The sequence below is a fragment of the Pinus tabuliformis genome, chromosome 1_1 (genome assembly GCF_031772625.1).
Source record: "Pinus tabuliformis cultivar Carrire ecotype Pingquan chromosome 1_1, CPIR1, whole genome shotgun sequence".
NCBI lineage: Eukaryota > Viridiplantae > Streptophyta > Pinopsida > Pinales > Pinaceae > Pinus > Pinus tabuliformis.
In genome coordinates, this window is record NC_142297.1 from 298384208 (window position 1) to 298401523 (window position 17316).

Sequence of the window (17316 nt, forward strand, 5' to 3'; positions counted from 1 at the left end):
ATACTTTCATGAACTACCTGGAAAATATAGAACAGGGCTTTTGAATCCTTCTTCCTGTTGTCCCTTAACAAATTTCTTTCTGCTCAGATAAAGCATTGTATGCTGATGCATCTGCTCGTTCTTGAAAACCATTCTCCACCAAATCCCAAATGTATTAACAAGAAAACAGGGCCTTCATTGTAATAGCCCAATAATTATAATTTTTTCCATTAAACTGAGGTATTTAAGAACTAGTCAAGCTTGTGCTTGATGTTGCCATTTCTGAGTGTAAGAAAAAAAACTTTCTACCCGCAAGTAAATATGCTAAAAACAATATACCTCTAACAATTATGGCGGGTCTCACTATATTTATTGTGGTGATTGGGATTAATATTTCCAACAACACGAGCATGATGCAATTGTTACACCTTTAAGATGGAATATCTTTGTGCTCGTGTCTCCTATTTTAAAAATGAATTCAAGTAGAAAGAGCTCTGTTCCCTACGGTTATCACAAGGGGTTTAATGCCTCCCACGAAACGAGAAAAAACGGGCTGGGAGAGGCATAGGATTCGATGGTTGCGTTGGAATGACATCAACGTGCATCAGCACAAGTTTGAAATGGACCATGACCTTATGAATAATAATGACAGATGATAGCGGAGTTTTGTTGAACAGTACAACTAAATCCGATCGTTTGAGTCCACATATTAAGATTGCAATTACCAAGTCAAGTAGGTAACCTCAGCTGCATTGACAATTCAATGCCACATTGAGGCTGCTCACAAGTTTAGGTTATATTATCTACGCAAGTCAACATTTTGGATCGCTACACATCAGAAAAGATCTCAAACAGTCGGTTAGGTTCATTAAATTTGTCACAAGAAAAAAAGGTTATGTCCACATCGTACCTAATGCAAACTAAGTAAACATAAAATTCCAAATTAGCGGACAGTACAACATTTTATATCTGACCTTCACGTGGAACAGGCGCACTTTCTATGTTGTACGCAATGATTTGTGATTACTTTATCAGAAGAAAGATGCATACTACACTAAATGTTCACCGCCATCCTTGAAATAAAGAAAGTGCCGGTTGCCGAGAATTCCTTCTGAATATATTTGCGTTACTTCTTTCTTACTTTATTCCGTCGGAACTCTGTTTTGCACGGAAGTGACCCACCATGTGCGCTATATTCCATTCCGGATATTGGAAAATAGAATCCATCTTTTCCTCTTCTATCAATCGACTTCTCTTATCCGAATTGTTTCGATGGGTAACAGGATTGCTCAAGTAGTGATTTTTAGGAAGATAATGAGCAAGATTCAGAGGATTGCCAATGCACGTAAGGCAATCAGATACGCCTTCTATGCCAGGAAAAAGAAAATGCTTTATTTCGGAGGCAATTGTAATGAATATGAGCTTATCGATGCCAGCCTTCCAATGGATGTTCCCAAGGGTCACTTTTCGGTGTACGTTGGAAGCGAACGCAGTCGATTTATAGTTCCTACATCTTATTTGAATCACCCTCTCTTCCAATCTCTGTTGGAGAAAGCCAAGGAAGTGTATGGATTTCAGCCACAAATGGGACTCACTATTCCCTGTGAGAAAGAGGCCTTTGAATACATAACTTCCGTTCTGGAAAAAAAGGACTCCGCAGTGGCAAATATGAAGTTGGACGAGATAATGGCGGAGATATAAGCATAAACGGTATTTGATATTATCGCTGTTTAGGTTGATTTTAGTCTTAGTTCGATATGTACACTTTCATATTACATAGATTACTGAGAATCCATCATATATAATCAATAGAACCAGGTTTTGAGATCTTCAAGCATCTCTAAATTATAGTATTAATCTATTTTCCTATTTTAGGTCAACTAGCATTGTATATTCATATATTTTATCAAGACATTTTAACTAGTATATTTGTTTAATTTTGGGCACTAGGATACTATTTTTGTGCCTGTTTTCGGATTCTTCTGGTGTCTAATGGTGCATGAACGTTTTAAAAGAATCCTTCTCTTACTCTAACTAGGGCAATTTTATGGATTATTGTTTCTACACAAATTGGTTATGAATGTGATAGGTTGTTGTAACAGACAAGTTTCCATCTTGTCATAAAATATAACTACTAGGATGTTTTGGAAATCATCTATAATTTTTGTCATCGATATTAGAGGATTTTAAAGCTTTCAAATGCTTAAATTCTTTGATGGCCACCATCAGCACAAGTAGGCAATGTAAAGGTTATCTCGATATCCGGTAGTCCTTGTAGGCGAGTATTTTGCGAATTAGCGAGGGTCTTAAATTGGGATGAACAAGGATTTAGGATGGCACATTAAATCAATGTGAATGTGAGTTATCCTGTGCAGAGAACAAATGCTTTGAGGTGGTATTTGCCACTATATTTAAACTGAAATCTAAAATTGCAATTCAACAATTAACTCTAACAAAGAAACATATAATTTTTTTTTGAATTTGTTACTTGTTTAAAAAGGAAATAGGGTTTTTATAACTTTTCAAACGAAAATCCCCCTTTTAAATAACTAATCAACGGAATATTTATTCTCTCTGTAATGTGACAACTAAAATTTCAAGCAGGTTTAGTAGTTCATGCAATTGCCATGTCCGATTAATAGTCTGTTGATATGTGCACTCACTGTAGAGTTGAGTTTTGCTCTCCTTGTTATTACAACTGAAGGTTTACACTCCATTTTGCATAAGAGGCACCTTCTCATAGGTCACTACAGTGACAGTTAATGTTTGCATCCCCTGAGCATATATTTATCACTTCGGATTAAAGAATTTCCCATGCATATTGATATTCAAAATCTTCAAGCATATACCATGTATTCTTTCATATTCTACTCTAAACTGAAAACTCTGATGTTTCCTTATCTTATAGTTGTACTCCTCCCTATCGACACTTAACATCGTTCATGTTCAATTTCCTTCTCCCTGTTTGTTTCTGTAGTTTTATTATTATTACGTAATCTGTCAATATAATATGATTATTATGATTGGGTGAGATTTAGTTATATTTAACAAATAGCGTTGATAATATTACATAATCAGTCACTATACTATGCTTATTTTGATTTCGTTATATCTAATAAATAAGTTTGATAATAAGAAAAACAAGTTCAGCTGCTTAACAGAGAGTCCCTTTGTTTTCGGGACTGCTGCAATTTGTTGTGTGATTGTTTTTCAGGGGAAACGATGTAATATAGGTTCCAATGGGCCTAGGTCTTCGTCGTCCATCCCCGTCTCTCTATATATATACTCTTGTCCATCCTGAAGATATATATAGCATGAGAGGAAAAATTAAAACTGTCTTAGCATACATAAATTCATTTAAAAAAATTCCATGTTTGTTATAGATATTTTTGGGCCCTGCACCAGCAGGCATAAAATATCCATAAACTAAGGGCTCCTAAGTCCCTAAAAGTGTTGTTCCACCCCCTAAAGGAACAAGGTCATCTGATTACAGCTTCTCCCAGAAGTTCTCCATGAAAAACTGCTGAGAACAGGTCAAAACAAGATCATTGCACTTGCTCCATGGCCAGGGTGCGTTGCATCTCAGCTAAGTACACTCTGTGGGTGCGTTGCATTTCAAAAAGCCCTTCTATGGGGTGCGATGAGCGGGAAGAGACAAATGGCAATGTCAATCTGCAAGGTGGAAAGGCATGGAATCTTCCAGAAGTTTCTCTTGTGACACTTGCCTCTCTGAATTCGACCAAGGATGAGTAAGAGACCATTAGTCTCCAAGTGAAAGCAAGAACTTGTTGTGTGTGGAGCATAATTGTTCAGAGGTCTTTGTTTCAGCCGGATGTATACCGAGGAAGTTTGTACACCCCTCCACGCGGATGTATACCGAGGAAGTTTGTACACCCCTCCACGCGGAGGGGGTGTGGGGGGGACTTGTCCACCCCGCGGGGGTCCGGGGGTGCCGATCCCCCCCGGCTAGGGGGTCCGGGGGCTAGCAGTCCCCCGGCGGGGGCTCGGGGGCAGTGCCCCCGAAGCTAAAAACAAATGTAAAATTGCCTTGTAAAAGTATAGTAATTTCTAGTCAATCTGAGCCGTTCATTAGGCAGATGATCTAACGGTAGAACTTATGTTTAGTTTAGGGTTTTTTGCCCTAGAAGGCAACCCCTCTCTTTGTATGAGGTTATTGTATTTGAGGCTGTGAAATAGATGTGCATTCGGTGAGCGAGAAATAGAGAGGTGAGACTGTGAGAAAAAACAGAGGATATTACAGCGGATTTGCTGTAGGTTGTGTCTCTTCATATTGCTGGATAATAGAAAGGAAGGACTGGCTGTTCGGGGTTGACGTAGCCCAAATTGGGTGAACCACGTATATCTATGTCTCTCTTGTTTTGTGCGTTTTCTATGTTTATATTTCTGCAATATTATATGTGTTCCATTGCTCTGTAATATATAATTTTCTAACAACTGGTATGAAAGCCGAAGGTCTATTTGGCTAATAAACTCGCAGGAAAGAAGGGTTCCTGGTTTGAGTGGGAGCAATGGTTGAAGATGGTAAGTTTAGGGTCGAGAAATTTAACGGCCAAAACTTCTCGCTGTGGAAGATGCAAATGGAAGATTATCTGTATTAGAAAGATCTATACCTACCATTGGGCGGGAAAACAAATATGCCGACGGGTATGAAAGATGAAGAATGGAATCTTCTCGATAGAAAGGCACTCGGAACAATAAGGTTGTGCCTTGCTGCATCAGTGGCCTTCAACGTTTCGAAGGAAACCACGACAGAGGGTTTGATGCAGACGTTGTCGAAACTATATGAAAATCCCTCGGCCTCAAACAAGGTATTTCTTATGAAATGGTTATATAATATGAATATGTCAGAAGGTGGATCTGTTGCAAACCATTTAAATGATTTTAATACAGTTACAAGTCAGTTAAGTTCTGTAGGGGTAAACTTTGACGATGAAGATAGAGCTCTGTTATTCTTGTGCTCATTACCAGAAAGTGGGAATGGTTTGGTAATGGCCATTAGTAACTTCGTTTCTGGATCTAGTACTTTAAAGTTTGATGATGTTGTCGGTGCTATCCTTAGTGAGGAAATGCGACGAAAAAGCTCCGGTGAGACATCGAGAAATGCTTTGAGTGCAGAGTCTAGAGAAAAAAAATGGAAAGAGGAAAGAGCTCAGGATATCGCAGTAAATCAAGGAAAGGCAGATCCAAGTCCAGATCGGGGATAGTGTGCTAGAAATGTGGAAAGAAAGGACACCTAAAGAAAGACTGTAGATCTCGGAAGGGAAAAGAAGGAGATGCACAACAAGAAAACAATCATGAAGCAAATGTGACAGGTGAGGTGTTACAAGATGCTTTGATTTTTTCTTTCGAAAATATCACTGATTCCTGGGTGGTAGATTCAGGGGCTTCATTCCATGCCACACCTGATAAGAAATATTTTCATGACTATGTTCAAGGAGATTTTGGACAAGTTCGTCTGGGTGATGATAAACCCTGTAAAATCGTTAGAATGGGTAAGGTTCTTGTAAAACAGCAGAATGGAAACCAATGGCTATTAAAGGAGGTAAGGCATGTTCCAGATCTAAAGAAAAATCTGATTTCAATAGGGCAGTTAGGCGGTGAAGGTTGTGTGACAACTTTCACAGATAAAGCTTGGAAGGTCACCAAAGGAGCCCTGGTAATAGCAAAAGGCGAAAAGGTTGGTACATTGTATTTATGCAATGGTATTTCTAACTTTGTTAATGCTTTAACTTCCAAAGGAGCAGATGCAGCATTATGGCATCATAGGCTCGAACACATGAGTGAAAAGGGGATGAAGATTCTTCACTCAAGGAATTTGTTGCCGGGTTTGAAGAATGTTGATTTGGACTTCTGTGAGAATTGCATTTATGGAAAACAAAAGAGAGTCAGATTTCTCAGAGTTGGGAAAGAAAAGAAGAATGAAAAATTAGAGCTTGTGCATACAGATGTATGGGGACCTGCTCAGGTATCATCTCTCAGTGGCTCTCGTTACTATGTTACTTTTATTGATGATGCAACTAGAAAAACTTGGATTTATTGTATTAAGAATAAATCTGATGTATTTGATACTTTCAAGAAATGGAAAGCTTTGGTTGAGATTGAGACAGGAAAGAAATTGAAGTGTCTTAGATTAGACAATGGAGGTGAATATTACAGCAAAGAGTTTGATAGGTACTGTTTAGAGCATGGAATTCGCAGAGAGAAGACAGTTCCAAGAACACCACAAGAAAATGGTGTGTCAGAAAGGATGAACAGAACAATCATGGAGCGTGCAAGGTGCATGAGATTGCATGCAGGATTTCCTTTACAGTTTTGGGCAGATGTTGTAGATATTGTTGTTTATCTAATAAACAGAGGGCCTTCAAGTTCCTTGGATGGTGGTGTTCCGGAGGAAGCATGGACAGGTAGAAAGGTAAACTACTCTTTTTTAAAGCCTTTTGGTTGTGAGGCCTTTGTCCATATTGATAAAGAAAATAGAACAAAGCTTGAGGCAAAGTCAAAGAAATGTACCTTTATTGGATATGGTGTTAATGATTTTGGTTATCACTTATATGATTACGAAAATCACAAAATCATTAGGAGCAGAGATGTAATATTCAATGAAAAGGTCTTGAATAAGAATCAGTTGCAGGAAAAGAAGAAAGAAAAGGAAAACAAGGAACACACAGTTCTTGATGAAATCACTGAAAAAGGAAAGGTGCCTGAAAATAATAATAATCAACAACGACAACAACAACAAGCACCACAACAACAATAGGCACCCCAAACACCTGAAAGTGGTGTTAGAAGATCTACCAGGATAAGTAGACCCCCTGAATGATACTCTCCTTCATTATATTATTTATTGTTGACTGATTCCGGTGAACCCGAATGTTATGAAGAAGCAATGCAGGTTGAAAGCAGGAAGAAGTGGGAGGTAGCCATGGAAGAAGAGATGGACTCCTTAATGCATAACCAGACTTGGGATTTAGTCAGGTTGCCTGTAGGAAAAACTACATTGAAGAATAAATGGGTTTACAGGCTGAAGGAAGAAGATGGAGGAAAACAGAGGTACAAAGCTAGACTTGTGGTGAAGGGGTTTGCACAGAAGAAAGGTATTGATTTTGATGAAATATTTTCTCCTGTTGTTAAAATGACTTCAATCAGAACTATTTTGAGTCTTATAGCAGCTGAAGATTTGCATCTTGAACAGTTAGATGTAAAGACAGCCTTTCTCCATGGGGATTTGGAGGAAGAGATATATATGCAGCAGCCACAAGGATATGACGTGAAAGGGAAGGAAAAACTAGTGTGCAGGTTGAAGAAGAGCTTGTATGGCTTAAAACAGGCTCCAAGGCAGTGGTATCTAAAATTTGACAAGTTTATGTCTGAACAAGGTTATACTAGATGTCACTCTCATCATTGTGTTTATCTGAAAAAGCAAAATGATGGTAGCTATATTATATTGTTATTGTATGTGGATGACATGCTTGTTGCAGGATCTAACATGCAGGAAATAAATGTACTCAAAAGAAAATTGGCAAATTCATTTGCAGTGAAGGATTTGGGAGCTGCAAAACAAATCCTTGGTATGAGAATCACCAGAGACAGGAAAAATCGCAAATTAACATTGTCTCAGAATGAGTACATAGAAAAGGTCTTGAAAAGATTTAATATGCACAATGCAAAACCAGTCAATACACCTTTTGCTAGCCATTTCAAACTTAGTAAGGAAATGTGCCCAAAGACCGAAGAAGACATGGATTATATTTCTAAAGTTCCATATGCATCAGCAGTTGGAAGCTTAATGTATGCAATGGTCTGCACAAGGCCTGATATTGCACATGCAGTGGGAGTTGTAAGCAGGTACATGAACAATCCAGGAAAGGAACATTGGATGGCAGTGAAAGGGATTCTCAGATATTTGAAAGGTACCACAAATCAAGCATTATGCTTTGGTGGTGCAAACATTTCTCTACCGGGATATGTTGATGCAGAGATGGCAGGTGACAGGGATAACAGGAGGAGCACTACAGGATATATATTTACTGTTGGTGGAACAACTATCAGTTGGATTTCAAAAATCCAAAGTGTTGTTGCACTCTCAACAACAAAAGCAGAGTATGTTGCTGCTACAGAAGCTAGTAAAGAAATGATTTGGTTACAAAGGTTTATGGGTGAATTGGGTAAGGAGCATGATATTGGCACGTTATACAGTGATAGCAAAAGTGCCATTCATCTTGCAAAGAACTTAGTATTTCATTCTAGGACTAAACACATACAGCTCAAGTACCATTTCATACGATCAATGTTAGAAGATGGAGAGTTGAAGCTGGAAAAGATACACACTAGCCAGAATCCTGCAGATATGCTAACAAAAGTTTTAACCAGGGAGAAACTGAGAATATGCTCAGTTTCAATTGGTCTTCAAGGATGACGATGGAGATGAGAAACAGCCAGGTCCAAAGAGGAGTTATTGCCCAGCAAATGAAGCAGCAGTGGAGTTTCTACAATCATTCTCCAAGTGGGAGATTGTTGTGTGTGGAGCATGATTGTTCAGAGGTCTTTGTTTCAGCTGGATGTATACCCCAGGAAGTTTGTACACCCCTCCACGCGGGGCGGTGCGGGGGGGACTTCTCCACCCCGCGAGGGTCCGGGGGGGCCGATCCCCCCCTGCTGGGGGGTCTGGGGGCTCGGGGGCAGCGCCCCGGAAGCTAAAAACAAATGTAAAATTGCCTTGTAAAAGTATAGTAATTTCTAGTCAATCTAAGTCGTTCATTAGGCACATGATCTGATGGTAGAACTTATGTTTAGTTTAGGGTTTTTTGCCCTAGAAGGCAACCCCTCTCTTTGTAGGAGGGTATTGTATTTGAGGCTGTGAAATAGATGTGCATTCAGTGAGCGAGAAATAGAGAGGTGAGACTGTGAGAGAAAATAGATGATATTACAGTGGGTTTGTTGTAGGTTGTGTCTCTTCATTTTGCTGGATAATAGAAAGGAAGGACTGGCTGTTTTGGGTGGATGTAACCCAAACTGGGTGAACCATGTATATATGTGTCTCTCTTGTTTTGTGTGTTTTCTATGTTTATATTTCTGCAATATTATATGTGTTCCATTGCTCCGTAATATATAATTTTCTAACAGAAATATCAGAGGGAGGACACTGATCAAAACACAAGCTGACTCATCCCCCTTACAGATATCTATATATGGATCCCTCATCCCAGAGATCCAGAGGCTGGAATTTTGCATATTGTAAGGAATTGCTGTTAGTTTCTTGAGACAACAACATAGTGTTGGGTGATCTAAGCTTTGTATGAGGTGAAGAAGGGCTCACTTGCTGAGAGGATGATGCTGGGTCACAACAGCTGGTTGTAACTCTCTTGGCTTTTTCTTGATTATTAATAAAGCTACTCTAGTTTTCTTCCATACTCTTGTGTAATCTATGTTTTGTGCATTTGTATGGTCAATTTACATATGACCCTAGATTGTTTATGATAATAGATCCATGTTCTTGTATAGTTTTATGTTGTTGTGATCCTACAGGTACTCCATGAAGCTGGGTATACGAGAAGACGAGTAGCAAAAGACTATCAGAAGAGAGAGGAACCGAACAAGGAGCCAAGCGCAAGACAGAGGTTGGTATCCTATTCTTCTCTCATCTATCTTTCATAAAAGAAAATGAAAGTAGACTTTACTTTGTTTGTTTCTAAGGTAGCTACCACCCCTTAGTGGGATAGAGCAGTTCTATGTAGACACTTTTCCCTGTAACAAAATGGTGACTCCACTGGGGAGCGAATAGATTGTTTGTTTATCTACATTTGTTTACTTTATAAACATACAGACGGAGCCTGAAGCTAAGCCAGCTAGCCTTCGAACTGCATTTGTTTTACGAATGCATAGTAGATCAACGCTGCTTCAGTCAATCTCTGGGTTTTGTTTATGAATTAAACACTTGATCTACAAACTCTCTAATTGCCCTTTGTGGTGGCCTTAGTAACCTCATTAGTTCCACCCTTGTTGTTGAGTTACTGATTACCATTTACACGACCAAAACCCCTGAACTGAACTGCAAACTGTGACCTGGAACCCGTTCAAAGTCTCGTCTCTGGTCCATCGCACCCTCTGTTCTGAGAAACTGACATTCAACGCACTTCCCGAGTGAGGAACCTGCGCTGCATTTTAGTTTCCCTGTGTTACAGGTGCGCTGATCAGACTGAGCTTTGTCACTAGATTTTGGTTTCTGTGTTCACTCCTTTCAGTTCTATTCTTGAATTTTGCTGCCTGTAATCAGTACATCTCTGTTTGAAACCCTTTTCCTTGCTGTTATTCTGCCTCCAATGTGCAAAGAACTGTGAATGTTTTAAGTGTATTTTTAGTCATTTTCAGTTCTCCTTTGCAAAAAAGTAACATAATCGAGCTGTCGTCCTTTGATCTGAAAGTGTCGTAACTGTCGTTTTCAGCCATAGAAGGCAATCCTCCTGTTTGGTAGTCGATTATATGATTTACTATTGCATATGATTTGAATTTGTGATTTTTAAAGTGTCAAAAAGCAATATTTCATTTCAAAATTGCTGAGTGTCTCTCTTACCCTCACTTCATTTTGGAAAGAAAGTTGTTGAGTACTGTCGCTTTAAAAGTAATTCAAACTTGCACATAAGCTTTATTTTTATCATCTACATATTAAGAAAGTCGAAAACAAATACATGCATGTGCATTTGCATTTAGACTGTTTGATGGGTTTGATTTAGGACAGTGCATATAGTGTGTGCTCTTTGCTCTTTGTTGAAAGAAAACTGTCTATCTTTCCTTAGTAGCTAGGATTTTCATGGCATAAAGAAGATAAATTGACTGTTTATCATCTTAGATTGCATTTTAGGAATTGTATCTATACATCACGTGGTGAACCTGAAAGGCAAATTTCATAAACAAGATCAACTATAAAATAAATTGAATGAATCTAACAACGCTTTGGAACCTAACGCACAACATCTAGAGGTCTAGGATAGAGACGTGTTCCGGTGTCGTAAAACGTGGTAACTATCGCTTTCATTGTTGGTTGGGTGATTCCTCCACTTTGAGACGACAAGTGCCAATACGGACTTGTGCTCCCATGTACCGTCGAGTATATTTTGGGAGACCACTATAGGCTTTATCCTTTATCCATAGGAAGTCGTGTCTGCCGCCCTATCAATCGCAATGCACTGAACACAACATTCAGGAAGATTGACTGCCGTACCGTAAAAAGTATTCTGCAGTTTTGCGATTGGTTTGGGAAATCCTCTACCTAGACCTCCAGAGCAGTCCCTTTCATTCCTTTTCAAACTCTTTAACAGAAAAGGTCCATCTAAGCACCTGTCACTTCAGGCTCATTAAAAATCGAAGGCGACTAGAGTCATCTTTTGTTTTTTCTCGACTCTTTAAAATTGAAAAAACAAGTTGTGTCAAAGCATCTAAAATTCATTTAATTCGGAAATATTCTTCCGCTTTGATTTTTAGTTGATCGAGTAATCCGCAATCGTGGAAGAAAGTCAATTGAAACCCCATCGTTCGCGGAGGCTTACGAGTCAACCGTCTTTGTCACCGGAATCGAAACTATTGCGGACAAAGCGAACTCGTTTAACTGGTTCCAAATCTCCTGGTAAAGTTAGAACAGGTGTTCCAACGACATCAGAGATTCCGGTTACTCCAAACATTTCTGGTATCCCTACCTCTACAGAAGAAGTTCAGGAGCCACCGAAGGATAGTAATACTGATCCTAGTCTGAGGGTAAACACTTGTGATATTGAACCAGTTTCATCTACAACCGGTTCGGAGACTGTCGTTCCCCAAACATCTGTCGCTGCAGATTCCATACCTTCTTCGGCACCACAAAAAATTTATGGACCTGACGGTCTACCTCTTCCACCTGGTTTGATTGCTATAGAAGAGATCGTAGAGGATCCTCCATCTTGTACTCCATCGCAATTTGGAGTCAAGATCACTCTGTATCCTTCTTCATCAGAAATTAGTCTATCGCTATCGGAAGCTCCTGAAATCGCTAGGTAATCTTTTGGATAGACTAGAAATGTTTGAACAACTGTCGACATCTAGGACTGTGTCATCTGACACAGCGATAGCAGAATTCCCTGTTGTCACTACAACAATGTTTGCCGGCATACCATCTGTCCCAACTAGGTCTCAATTGCTAGAAGGAGCCCACTCAGGAGCCTTTTTGGCAGTATGGTCTGTTCCTGTTTGTTCATCCGGAATAGTATCCAGAAACTCTTATGTTGGGTCTCAACAAATTGATCTCTCAGGATATCCATTTGGGCAGTCCGGTCCTCAAGGGAAAATCATTCCTTTAAGTACCGGACTACCGCTGTATGGGGGACAATATGCCCTTTCATTGCCTCCTTCAGGAGGACAGTCATACGTGAGTTCACAAAAAAATTCAGGTAATGCTCGAATTACATCTAGCAGTTGGGTACCAATGCTACCTCAACAACCAAGAGTTGTATATTCAATGCAACAATATTTACCTATGTCAAATATACCAACTACGCCAGCTATTGTGGCAGTGTCACAAGTACAAGTGCTGCCTATTGTATGTCGACCTCAGCTTTCTTAGGTTGTAATGCAACAGCCTCTTTCCCCTGCGACTCAACTGCAATCGCCGACTGGTGGAACGACACAGGCCCAAACGGGTACAATTACCCCTCATCTTGGTCAAACGGTTAGTATCGGGCAACAACACATGGCGTCACAACCATGGATGGTGCAATACCAACAACCGCAATTCCAACAAGTATACCAAGGATCTAAGCAACAAATATTTGCAAATAGTGGGCAACCGTATATTCAAAGCGGTCAAAACCAACCATTCTATAATGGTTATTCCCATCAACCTTACCAAAGTTACCAGCATCAAATGCATTATGCTGGTATGCAAAGACCAACTGCTCAGGTGATTCCATATTATCTTGGGCATGCCTTGCCTAACCTGAATCAACAGTTAGCATTCATGATGACTTTAGAGTTACTGGATCTAAACCGGTTAACAAACAATCCAATCGCTTACGCCCCTTGGTGGCCTGCGATTCCGCATAAACTTCCATCAGCTATTCCTAAATTTAATGGAAAACTGGGTGAAGATCCGTCGAATCATGTGATGACTTTTCATCTATGGTGTTCATCGAACACCCTAAACGATGATTCGATTAGGCTTTGCCTTTTTCAGAGGACATTAACTGGTCCAATGGCAAAATGGTATATCAAATTGCCCAGAGCTTCGTTTGACAACTTCAGTGCCCTAGCCACAACCTTTTTAACCCATTTTCAGTTACCGATAAGGTACGAAACGGGAACAGAAATTCTTACCAATTTCAAGCCAACAACGGCCACTCACATATCTGATCATATTCATGAGTGGCGACGTCGTCGTAGAATGGTAAAAAAATACGTTCCTTATCAGCTTTTAGCTGAATGGTTTATTAAGTCTTTGTTACCTTCTATTACAGAGAATGTGGCAAAAGGGGGAGTCATCACCGAAGAGCAAGTTATTTCTCGTGCAAAATATTTAGACTTGATTTATACTCAATCTGGCATGCTCTACGATAAAATACCTGATGTGCCTAGACCTGAATTTTTCGTTCCTCCCCCTCCTAAATCAAATAATGACTCTCATACCGGCGATGGCGTGATTGGCACAACATACACGAACTCGATAAGCGCTACATCTAAAAAGGCCCGTAATAATTCCCGTCCAAATGAAAATGAGAAACTTCTTGCCTCGGAAGTAAATGTCGTCTCGACAGATAAAGGCAAAGAAACCAAGCAACTAGGAGGCAAGAAGAAAAACCAAGGGAAGAAGAAGAAACAGGGATCATCATCACCTGAAAAATCTTCTGCAAACCTGCCTGGAAATAGGAAACAAAAATATCCATGCATGATATGTGATGAGGATCATCGGACACTAGATTGTCCACACAGAGATGAGCTTAAAAAATTCTTCAAGAATTTAAAGACCTTAGCAGTATTAACTAATCCGTTTATGAACCCAGGAACAAATCTGGTTGCTAATGAAAATGCTTCCCTGTCCCAAGTGCTAATGTTGACGATTTCGAAACAACAAAATGATTCTTTGATATCGACAAGGAACAAAGATTATGGAAATCCACAGCTGTCGAACAACAAGGATAAAGATCAACCTAGTAGTTCGACAATAACTTCGACAGAAGTTGTGCCACCCACCATTCCAGAACTGACAATAAAACCGCCAAAGGGAGTAGTACACAAATCGACATTTAATCCTCATGCCAGAGCAGCACAGCATTATAATATAGTGGAAGATTTGGCCCAATCGCCATCCACTATGTCGACCCTTGAGGTGCTACAAAATTGCCCATCCCAAAAATAGGCTTTATTATCAGAAATCGGTGGGATAGACCCAAAGGATTCTAATCTTGTGTCCTTTGATCATAAAGGATACGACCCATAGTTACCAGCCCAACTAGCTTTCCTTATTCAAGTGAAAGCCCTCAACAAAACTGTTCATAGAACAATTATTGATGGGGGGCATCTACATGTATTATGTCGATGAGTTTCTAGAAAACTTTAGGGTCTCCAACCTTGTCAAGATCACCGATGACATTAAAAGCATTTGACGGACGAACGTATACCCCATGTGGTATTCTAAGTAACTTGCAAGTTGAACTAGGGGGGAAACAGTAGAAATAGATGTCGAAGTGATCGACGGAAACCTCGATTACAACATCCTACTGGGAAGACCATGGATATATGCTATGGCTATTGTTGTATCGACCTATTTTAGGAAGATTGCATTTCCTTTTCAAGGAGGAATTACAATCATCGATCAACAAACCTTCCTCCCCAATGGTTCCCAAGTCACGGGAAGCATCTCGATGATCATGGAAGCACCCATTCGCTTCAAAATACTGGAGTACACCTACTAAAAGACCCTGTATTAATGGGTACATTCGCCCTCCCGCCTCTGATCAACCTGGCGGAAGTTGCGTCGATAGGAACCTACAATATGATATATTCGATTCAAAAGATCTCAGAAAACGATATGAAGATGGATCATACGTGGGTATTGCCTCCAAGCCCAATAGAAATATTATAACAATCAATGTTTCTAGCATGGGAGGCAAACCCAAAGCAACGCTCATCAAGCGTTTGGATAGATAGGTCTAAGGAATATGGCACCCCTTCAGATCCTTGGTCGCGAGTGTATTACACCGATGAAGGAATTGTTCAATCAATGATAATTGAAGGGGAACCATGGAAAGATTACCACCATCGTTCCCTTCTGCCAGATTGTGGAGGAGATAGTCCTGATGACCTTAATCATCCCTCAGTTTTTGATTTCCTATCAAATATTGTAAACATGGTGGATTCCGAGCGAAACTCATCCAACATTGAAGAGACTATCGCCATAAACATCTCGACCAAAACAAATATTGTAGAGAATATTTATGTTGGCAAAGGTTGTTCTCCTTCAGAGATGGAAATATATAATGCTCTTTTTCGCGAATTCAGAGATGTCTTTGCTTGGTCATATGGTGAAATGCCAGGCATTGACTCGAGTATAGTTGAACACGAAATTAAGATGTATCCAGATGTCAAACAAGTACGACAATGGCTACGGCAGGTGCACCCCAAGAAAGCCGCTGCCATCAAAGCAGAAGTTGAAAAGCTTCTCCATGCTGGTTTCATTTACCCGGTTCCTCTAACCAATTGGGTATCGAATATTGTTTCTGTTATGAAAAAACAAGGAACGATTATAGTGTGCATCGAATATAGGGATGTAAATCAAGCTTGTCCAAAAGACAACTACCCTACACCCTTTATCAACTAGATAATTGATGAATGCACCAGATGTGAAATCTTTTCATTTATGGATGGATTCTCCGGGTATAATCAAATAAATATCCGCCCACAGGACCAGTCAAAGACTGCATTTATTTGTCCATGGGGCACATTCACATATCGAAAATTACCCTTTGGCTTAAAGAACGCAGGGGAAACATTTTAGAGGGAAATGAATTATGCCTTCCATGACATCAAAAGCATCGTTCAACCATATCTCGACGACCTTCCAGCTCATTCGCAAAAACGGACTGATCATCCGCAGCATTTAAGAGTAATATTTCTACATTTCCGACACTACAAGATATGACTCAATCCACACAAATGTGTGTTCTGTGTCAGTTCTGGTTGTTTACTTGGCTTTGTAGTCACAAAGGATGGGATTCGTCTCGACCCATGTAAGGTTCAGGCAATCATCAATTTGCCTCCACCTTCTAATTTGCTTCAGATTCAAAAACTCCAAGGGAAAGCAAACTTTCTGAGGAGGTTCATTCCAAATTACGCTGAACTTGCTAGAGGTTATACGCATCCATTGAAAAAGGAAGTGCCCTTTGTCTGGGATCAGGTTGCACAAGCTTCTTTTGATGCTTTGAAAGAATCTCTAATGAAAGCGTCATTAATGTACGCTCCTGATTATCAAAAAGAATTTAACTTGTATCTGGCTGCAGCAAATACAACCATTGCGATGGTTTTAGTTCAAGAAGACAATGGAATTGAACATCCTATATATTATTTGAGTAAAAACTTAAATGATACAGAAATCAAATATTCTTATGTTGAAAAGCTAGCGTTAGTAGCTGTTCAAGCGATACAAAGATTTCGACACTATGTCCTCTTTCGAAAAACTACCATTCTGTCAGATTGCAACCCCATGACTTATATATTGTCGCGACAGTTGCTGGGGGGCAAATATTCAAAATGGATAGCAATTCTACAAGAGTTTGTCCTGGAATTTGCAAAATCCAAGTCAAAGAAAGCACTTGTTTTCACGAAATTATTATGCGATCTCCCATCGTCGTCCAACGATGAAACATCCGAAGAAACAATCGTCGATGAATCTTTGTTTCTGATATCAATAAGAAATCTATGGTACGGAGATATAATCATCTATCTCCAAACCCAAAAATATAGGCCTAATACCTCATGATCTGAACAAAAACGTATTCGATACCAATCAAAAGACTACATGATCGTCGGTGATACACTTTACCGTCATGGTGTCGATACAGTTCTAAGGAGGTGCCTCACTCACGAGGAGGCTGAAAAAGTCCTGAATGGTTGCCATTCAGGCGCGTGTAGGGGGCATCAGTCAGGTTATGCTACAACACAGAAAATTTTACGAACAGGATACTTCTGGCCAACAATGTTTAAAGATTGCATAACCGCAGTCAGAAGTTGCCATGCCTGTCAAATTTTCGATAGTAAAACCAGAAGACCACTCGCAGCTCTGCAGCCAATAGTTGTTGT

The 17316-nt window shown here is 39.8% G+C and overlaps 1 pseudogene; it reads left to right on the top strand.

Moving 5' to 3' along the window:
- Window positions 1-1169: 1169 nt before the first annotated feature.
- Window positions 1170-1958, top strand: LOC149212733 (protein SMALL AUXIN UP-REGULATED RNA 16 pseudogene; annotated as a pseudogene).
- Window positions 1959-17316: the final 15358 nt, after the last annotated feature.